The 8190-nt window shown below is 34.4% G+C and overlaps 1 pseudogene; it reads right to left on the bottom strand.

Annotated features, from left to right (window-relative positions):
- Positions 1–5008: 5008 nt before the first annotated feature.
- LOC122110471 lies at positions 5009–5108 on the bottom strand (annotated as a pseudogene).
- Between the last annotated feature and the right edge of the window lie 3082 nt (positions 5109–8190).

Below are 8190 nucleotides of genomic sequence, written 5' to 3'. Positions count from 1 at the left end.
AACCCCAATCCAGTAGACAGAAAGAAATAATTAAAATTAAATTAGAATTAAATGAATTAGAATTCAAAAATACTTTAGAAAGAATCAATAAATCTAAGAGTTGTTTCTTCGAACAAATTAGCAAAATTGACAGACTTTTAGCAAATCTTATCAGAAAAAGAAGAGAACCCACCCAAATAAATTAACTCAGATATGAGAATGGAAACATCATCACAAAAACAACCAAGATTCAGAAAATTATAAGGGAATATTTCTCAAATCTTTATGATAATAAGTTTGGGAACTTGGCAGAAATGGACCTTTTCCTAGCAAATATTGACATGCGAAAACTAAACCAAGATGAGTTATACCATGTTAACAGGCTCATATCAAGCATTGAAATAGAAACAGCAATAAGAAACCTCCCAGCTAAGAAAAGTGCAGGGCCAGATGGTTTTACAGCAGAATTCTACAAGGCCTTCAAAGCAGAGCTCACACCAATACTCCTCCAACACTTCAATGAAATTGAAAGAGAAAGTTCACTACTGAACACATTCTATGAAGCCATCATAACCCTCATCCCCAAACCAGGCAGGCACTCAGCAAAGAAAGAGAAATATAGACCCATTTCTTTGATGAACATTGATGCAAAATTTCTCAACAAAATTTTGGCCAATCGACTTCAACAATTCATCCAAAAAATCATACACCATGTTCAAACAGGATTCAATTCAGGGATGCAAAGCTTGTTCAATATATGCAAATCAATTAATATTATTCACCACATCAACAGGAGCAAGAATATGAACCACATGGTTATCTCAATAGATGCAGAAAAAGCATTCGACAAGATCCAACACCCCTTTAAGATGAAGGTTTAGGAAAAATTAGGAATCCATGGAACATTCCTCAATACAATAAAGGCTGTATATGACAAACCTACAGCCAGAATTATACTTAATGGTGAAAAACTGAAGCCATTTCCTCTTAACTCAGGAACAAGACAAGGATGTCCACTCTCTCCACTTCTCTTCAACCTAGTATTAGAATATCTAGCTACAGAAATAAGAAAAGTTGCAGACATAAAGGGGATCCAAATTGGGAAAGAAGAAATAAACCTCTCCCTCTTTGCAGATGATATGATCTTGTATTTAAAAAATCCCACAGACTCCATTCCCAAATTACTCAAGCTGATTCAAAACTTTGGCAAAGTAGCAGGGTATAAAATTAACCCTGAAAATCAATGGCTTTTCTGTATGCCAACAATGAGAAAAGTGGGGCTGAAATTAGGAAAGCAACTCCATTTGTCATAGCCCCAGAAAAAATAAAACACCTAGGAATTAACTTAACCAAAGAAGTGAAGTACCTCTATGAAGAAAACTTTAAAAACTTGAAAAAGGAAATCAAAACAGAAAATAGAAGATGGCAAAACCTCCCATGCTCCTGGATTGGAAAGATTAACATCGTGAAAATGGCAATAATTCCCAAGGCTATCTACAAATTCAACGCGATACCTATCAAAATTCCAACCTCATTCTTCAATGAAATAGAAGAGGCAATCCAAAAATTCATATGGAACAATAAAAGACCCCGAATAGCAAAAACATTCCGCAACAGAAGGAACAGTGCTGGAGGAATATCAATACCAAATTTCAAACTCTACTCTAAAGCCATAGTAATCAAAACAGCTTAGTACTGGCACAAGAACAGACCTCAGGGCCAATGGAATAGAATTGAGAACTCAGAAATGAACGTACAGACCTATAGCCATCTAATCTTTCAAAAGGGAGGTAAAAAATTAGAATGGAAGAAAGACAGCCTCTTCAGTAAATGGTGCTGGCAAAACTGGTTAACTACTTGTAGAAAACTAAATTTAGATCCTAATCTATCACCCTGCACCAGAATGAACTCCAAATGGATCAAAGACCTTGGAGTCAAAGCAGACTCTCTGAAAACATTACAGGATTGAATAGTAGAAAACCTAGGTCTCTTTGGCGCAAGCGGACATTTTCTTAATAGAGACCCAGAAACACAAGAAATCAAAGAAAGATTGAACAAATGGGATTGCATGAAGTTGCAGAGCCTCTGCATGGCAAAGGAAATAGCTAGCAAGATGAATAGAAAGCCTACGGATTGGGAGAAGATCTTCAGTAGCTATACAACGGACAAGGTTCTCATATCTAAAATATACGTGGAACTCAAAAAATTAAATCCCCCAACAGCAAATCCTCAAAGAAACAACTGCCCAATAAATAAGTGGGCTAAAGACTTGAAGAGAAACTTATCTGAAGAAGAAAGAAGGATGGCCAATAGACACATGAAGAAATACTCAACATCCATAGCCATAAAAGAATTGCAAATCAAAACACCATTGAGATACCTCCTCACATCAGTTAGAATGGCAAAAATCAAGAACTCTAACAACAACAGATGCTGGAGGGGATGTGGACAGAAGGGAACCTTACTTCATTGTAGTTGTGAATGTAAACTTGTTCAACCACTTTGGAAAGCAGTATGGAGGTTCCTCAAAAGACTTCACATAGAGCTCCCCTATGACCCAGCAATCACACTTTTGGCATTTACCCAAATGTTTTCAAACAAGACCACACTAAATCTACCAGCACAACTATGTTTATTGCAGCATTATTTACCATAGCTAAATTATGGAACCAACCCAGATGCCCCTCAATAGATGAATGGATCAAGAAAATGTGTTATATATAAACAATGGAATTCTATGATTCCATCAGAAATAATGACATTGCCTCATTTGTTAGGAAATGGAAAGACTTGGAAAAATTATATTGAGTGAAGTAATCCAAGCCCAAAGAAACATAGGTCCCATGGTTTCCCTTATTTGCAATATCTAGTATATATATGAGTCAGGCAGAATAGGTCAGATAAAGCGAAGTTAGGAAAATGAACCCTAAGATATGTATTTAAATGTTTTTTTATTCTTTCATGCATTTGTTTCTAACTTATTTATAAGATTATTTCTTTGTTGCTTTGTATGTCCCTCCCCCATAGTATAACCCCTGCTTTCACTGTATTTGATGTCGGCATAATTTGTGGAGAGGGAGGGGAAAAACAAGTCGTTTAAATAAGGATACAAGTGGACCCGTTGCCACAATGAGAAGTTCACGTTGTCACCTTGAAACGAACTTTACAACTTTTGTGTGGTGGGGGGGGGGAGGATTGGGTGGGTGGAGTAGGGGAGGCTGGGAAGGGATGGGAAAGGTAAACAAAGGAGGAGGCTACAATGCTTGATAAGAAATGTACTCACTATATTGCCCATGTAATTGTAAACCCTCTGTACAGTATTTTCACAATAAAAAAAAACATGGTATTTAAGTAGTCATGCAAAGGACTTCTATTTCACTACTGCTTTATACATTTTTTTCTAATGTTGAGTACCAATAAATAATGGATATATTAGAAAGCTCTTAAAGCTCATATATTGAATAGTAAGTTCTCTTATCGTATATCATTGTATTTCCCAAATCATTTACGTAGAAGGCATTGATTCCTATTTTCTCATTCCTAGAATAAGCTACATATGAAGACACCACTGGTCCTCATTTTCAGTCTGTGCATTTGAATACAGAGGAAAGTCTTTCCTCTGCTCTCTATCAATTCCCTACTTTCCAGTTAGAATAATTTAAAATGGTAAAAATGAAGAAAGAGAAAATAAATCATGGTGAAAAAACATGCAGAAAATTCACCAGATTTTTCTGACCAGTTCAACCAACGTGAACTACTGGGGAAATACATGGACAACTCATTCCCACTGGTACTCAAAGTCTCTAGTTAGGCAATTATGATGAAGACAAGGAACAAGATGCAAACGTGAGGAATGGTAGCAATTGCAAGAAAATAATGAAGAAGAATGCATGCAAATTTCTTCTTTGGGCTTACTGCAGTGGGGAGACTACTTTTCAAAAAGGCCACTCATATGAATACCAAGGATGAGGATACGTATACCCCTCTTCATCGGGAAGCCTAGAGTGGACATGTAGACATTGTCCATGAGTTGGTAGCTCAAGGCAGATATTCATGCAATAACTGTGAATGTCTTGGCACCCCTGCATAGTACTTATATGTGGATTAATACCAGAATGGATTCTTTCTTACTTCATCATGATGCAGATACCAATCCGCAAACTAAAGGCCTCTTGACCCCCTTGCATCTTGCTGCTGGGAATAGAAATAGCAGATATGCTGTATCTCCTTCTGGTGAACCATTATTTCAAACCGGGTCTGAAGAACAACTTGGAAGAAACTGCATTTGATATTGCCAAAAGGATAAGTATGTATCACTACCTCTTTGAAGTTGTAGAAGGCTGTACAAATTATTCTCCTACGTAGTAATGGTTTGGTTAAGTTTCTTAAATTTCAAAAGTGCCATTCCATCCTTTGTGTCCATACAAAATATTTTCATAATAAAAAGCAACAGCAATATCTTAATTTAAAAATTCATCGATTCCATGGTATTCTTCCACGTGAATTGCCTCACTTTGATGTCAAAATGTATTCAAGAGTTGTTTTATGCATCTATAATGATTTCTGCAGAGTTTTTTTTTTTTTTTAATTTTAACTTATCTGTTGAAATGAATAGTATAGAAACTAAAGTTATTCCTGGTGCTTGCCTGAAAAAAAGTATATCTAGGTTTGTATAAAGTCCATAATCTATTTCATTATCTTGTAGATATAATACTTTAAAGTCTACATTTTTATAATATATAGGTTCATTAATAAATGTGTCCTTTCAGATTACATTTCATATAGAAAAAGTTAAGATTCCTTTTTTCCTAGGTCCTTATAGTATTTTATTTCTTTGGGTGAAGATGACAATGTTATCTAATTTCAAGTTTTGTAAAGGTTATGCTATGTAAGGGCCTTTCTAAAGTGAAGATTTAATACACTGATGTCAAACTAACCTTTAATTCTATGAATTACATGTATTGTTACACTTGTATTTTTGTAATCAACTCTTTAATAACTGTTTTTCATTTCTTGCATTTGAAGAATGAAAAATATGGAATATTTCACGAATTTTTGTATCATCCTTCTGCAAGTGCCATGTTAATCTCTGTATTGTTGTCATTTGGGTAGACCTGCTGCTGAAGCATGTAGTATCCTCTAAATTTAAGTAGTTCATGATGCAATCTTTATACAGGCATATATCCTTGGTTGCCTATTTGTAACAAGGAACCATTATTGTTCCTAAAATGCTATTGATCTTCTTTCTCTAAATTTCTGTGTTTAGTGGGAAAAACTTATATTATTTGGTGGATTACTCACATTTGCAATTTTTGTCAATGACTATACTGTCATTTTCATTTTAAATTTGATCATATTTTGAAGCCTTTATAGCTAAGTCCAAAGGTGATGATGGCTTTTCAAGTACTTACTTATCAACTGAGTTAGCTTTGTGGAGCTAATGGATTCAAAGTAAGCCTTGCTTAAGAGCTACTTCTAAACTTCTGCAGCTTAAAATTTCGCAACGAAGTCTCACTGGCACAAATGTCTTCCAGACCCTTTACCCTTCTTCCATGTAGGAACAAACCAACCAGAATATTTACTCTGACAGCATAGATTGTCTTACTGGAACAAAACTAATCTTAGTTACAAGGGTTCAGAGAGAGATTCCCAGTTTAGACCGAATTGTTCAGAATAGAAGGTATTTTATCAAAATATAATTGTTTATTATACCTATCATTTCAAAAGTAGCTAAAGCCAAGAAGATGAAAAAATTGTTCATATGCATGTTTACATAATATCCTGGTCTGTCTACCATCCAACCAGGTAGTATCCACGGGTCTGAGGATACAAGGTCCCAGTTATCTGCATCATCAGAAAGCAAGGTCAAGACTTCTGACCTTGGCCCATGCAACATGCTAACGAAAACTAATTGAAGACCCATCTCAATTTCTAATTTCCTATAATATTTCAGCGCCCCAATTCCTTGTAGGAATTAGTAGTAAGCAATTGTGAAATGTAAGGCAACTTAAAATGAAAGATGAGATCACAAAATATGAGAGAAAGTACTGTAGTTCAAACTTTCAATTTACAGATGACCAGCCCATATGAGTAAACAAAATCACAAATGTCACAAATTATTTTTATACCCCTCTCCTAATGATAAATGAAAGATTTCAGTCCAGCATAAGTAGGCCAAAAATAATTCCTGGAATGATAGATCCATAATTGTTCTACCAAGGCTAGGAAAACTTGACTTAGAAGTCAAATATAATTTAGAAAACCATTAATTGAGAAGATCCTTAGTGCTTCAAAACACTGGTACTTCAGTAAAACTTAGTTCTGTAGTATAAAAATGTTATCATTCTCAAACCAATGATAGCCTACATTTAATATTCTGAAGGTATATTCCTTTTCAAATAAATTTTAAAAATCTTATTCACCAAAATAACACTTGACAAGTAGATAATAGTGACATTAAAAGTTTTTCAAGTGTAGGAATCAAGTTACCATAGAGATGATTTATTTACCAAGCATAAATGCCAAGTAAGTTCAATCATTCATTAAAGTGTAGAAATAGTATCTCCCACCATTTGCGTTGTTCAGTAGGTGCCTTCCAGAAATCTGTTAAATAGATCAGCCTTCCATGATTCAAACCCAAATATTAGCTAATAAAGTAAATTTCATCACATAAGAAGGTAAAGTTTAAAGTCACTAATAGTTGCCTTATCATGTGTTGCCTTATCATATGTTTTCCCTATCTGTCTAACATAGCAAGGAATATGACTTTAAGTTTTGCATATGGGTACTCATCATAGATGTGACAAACATAAAATCTGTCTTCTATTTCTATCATATTCCTCTACAGTAGTAAATATTAGTTTTCTTCTTTTTCCAAAACTTGTAGCTAGTAGAAAATATCATCCCATGTAAAATAAAATAATCACACACCATTGTACAAAGCCATTTATAAAAACTGGTAGTTAGCTATAAATTCTAAGCGATTTTTAAACTTCCTTGTTGACTAAAGATTAATCTTCCAAAAAAGATGAGAATAAAATCAGGTCTAGGTTCTTCACGTCTCCAGTCTTGCAAATTGTTATTGCAGTTCAAGTGTATGCAGGATTGAAACTCCATGGAAAGTATATAAACCTTTCAAATTATTAACAGACAGTTTAACAGAATGACTATCAGGAAGTTGAAACCAGAAAGAAATAATAGTAAAGACATAAAATGAATGAAAAATGGAAAAGAGGCAAGTACAGCTAGAATACTCAATGTACACAAGTAATAAAGGAAGTGGTAAATCTGAAATAAATCTTGGAGAAAGGGTTGGTTCAGACTGATAGAAGGAGTGACTCTGATCCAGGAGCATTTGACAATTAGATAGACATATTTAATTGTAACACACTTGCACAACCTTTTGAAATTCAGTTAAAAACACAACTACAAACAAAAACACACAAAAATCACCACCAAACAGCAATCTCTAAAGTGTGTGTATATGATCTCACAAAATTTTAAGCAGTTAATGAAAGGCAGTCTTTGGAAAAGCAAACAAAGATGTTCAAAGAATACAGTTTGTGGTAGGGGAGAATTTTGAACAGATATAAATAGATTGTTAAAGGTTATAAATCATCTACATGTGCTGGAAATATTTTCTTCTGTGTGTATTGTTTGTCTGAACTGGTTACTCCAGTCCTCAGCCACACTTGATAGCTTGTGAAAATAGAATGGAAGAAACAATATCAGGAACCCATTACACCACTGGAGAGAAAACAGTCCTCTATGGTTTCTCTCATCTCTCTTCACTACTCTTTTCTCATACTTTTAATAAAATCAAGTCATTTTGAATTATATCTTTCCTTCTTTTTCAGAGAATTATGTTTGGTAATTAAATGTCAATTCACAAATTTTGATGTCTTTTTTTTTTAAGAACTTTGAATTTAAATTCCACTGCAACCTTGTTTCACACAGTGAGAGTACATTTCCTGGGTAAGGAAAATTCTCAAGGGAACCTAAAGGATTTACTGCAAGGTTTGTGAGGTTTGTTTGTTTAGTGTGAAAATGAGCCATATTCGCCCACATTGCTCCCTCTCAGCTAAGTCTCCATGGATTTCTTTGCATGAAAGCCTATTTTCCCAGGCAATTTTAAATTTTCTTGATAGGCTAAGTTGTTAAAAAGTTTGAACAATTAAAATTTACCTGTCATTAAATTTAAAACTCTTTTGA

This window comes from Dipodomys spectabilis, unplaced genomic scaffold (assembly GCF_019054845.1).
Source record: "Dipodomys spectabilis isolate Male_0828 unplaced genomic scaffold, ASM1905484v1 ptg000078l, whole genome shotgun sequence".
NCBI lineage: Eukaryota > Metazoa > Chordata > Mammalia > Rodentia > Heteromyidae > Dipodomys > Dipodomys spectabilis.
Note: the sequence above shows the minus strand (reverse complement) of the source record. Positions and strands in the feature narration are given on the sequence as shown.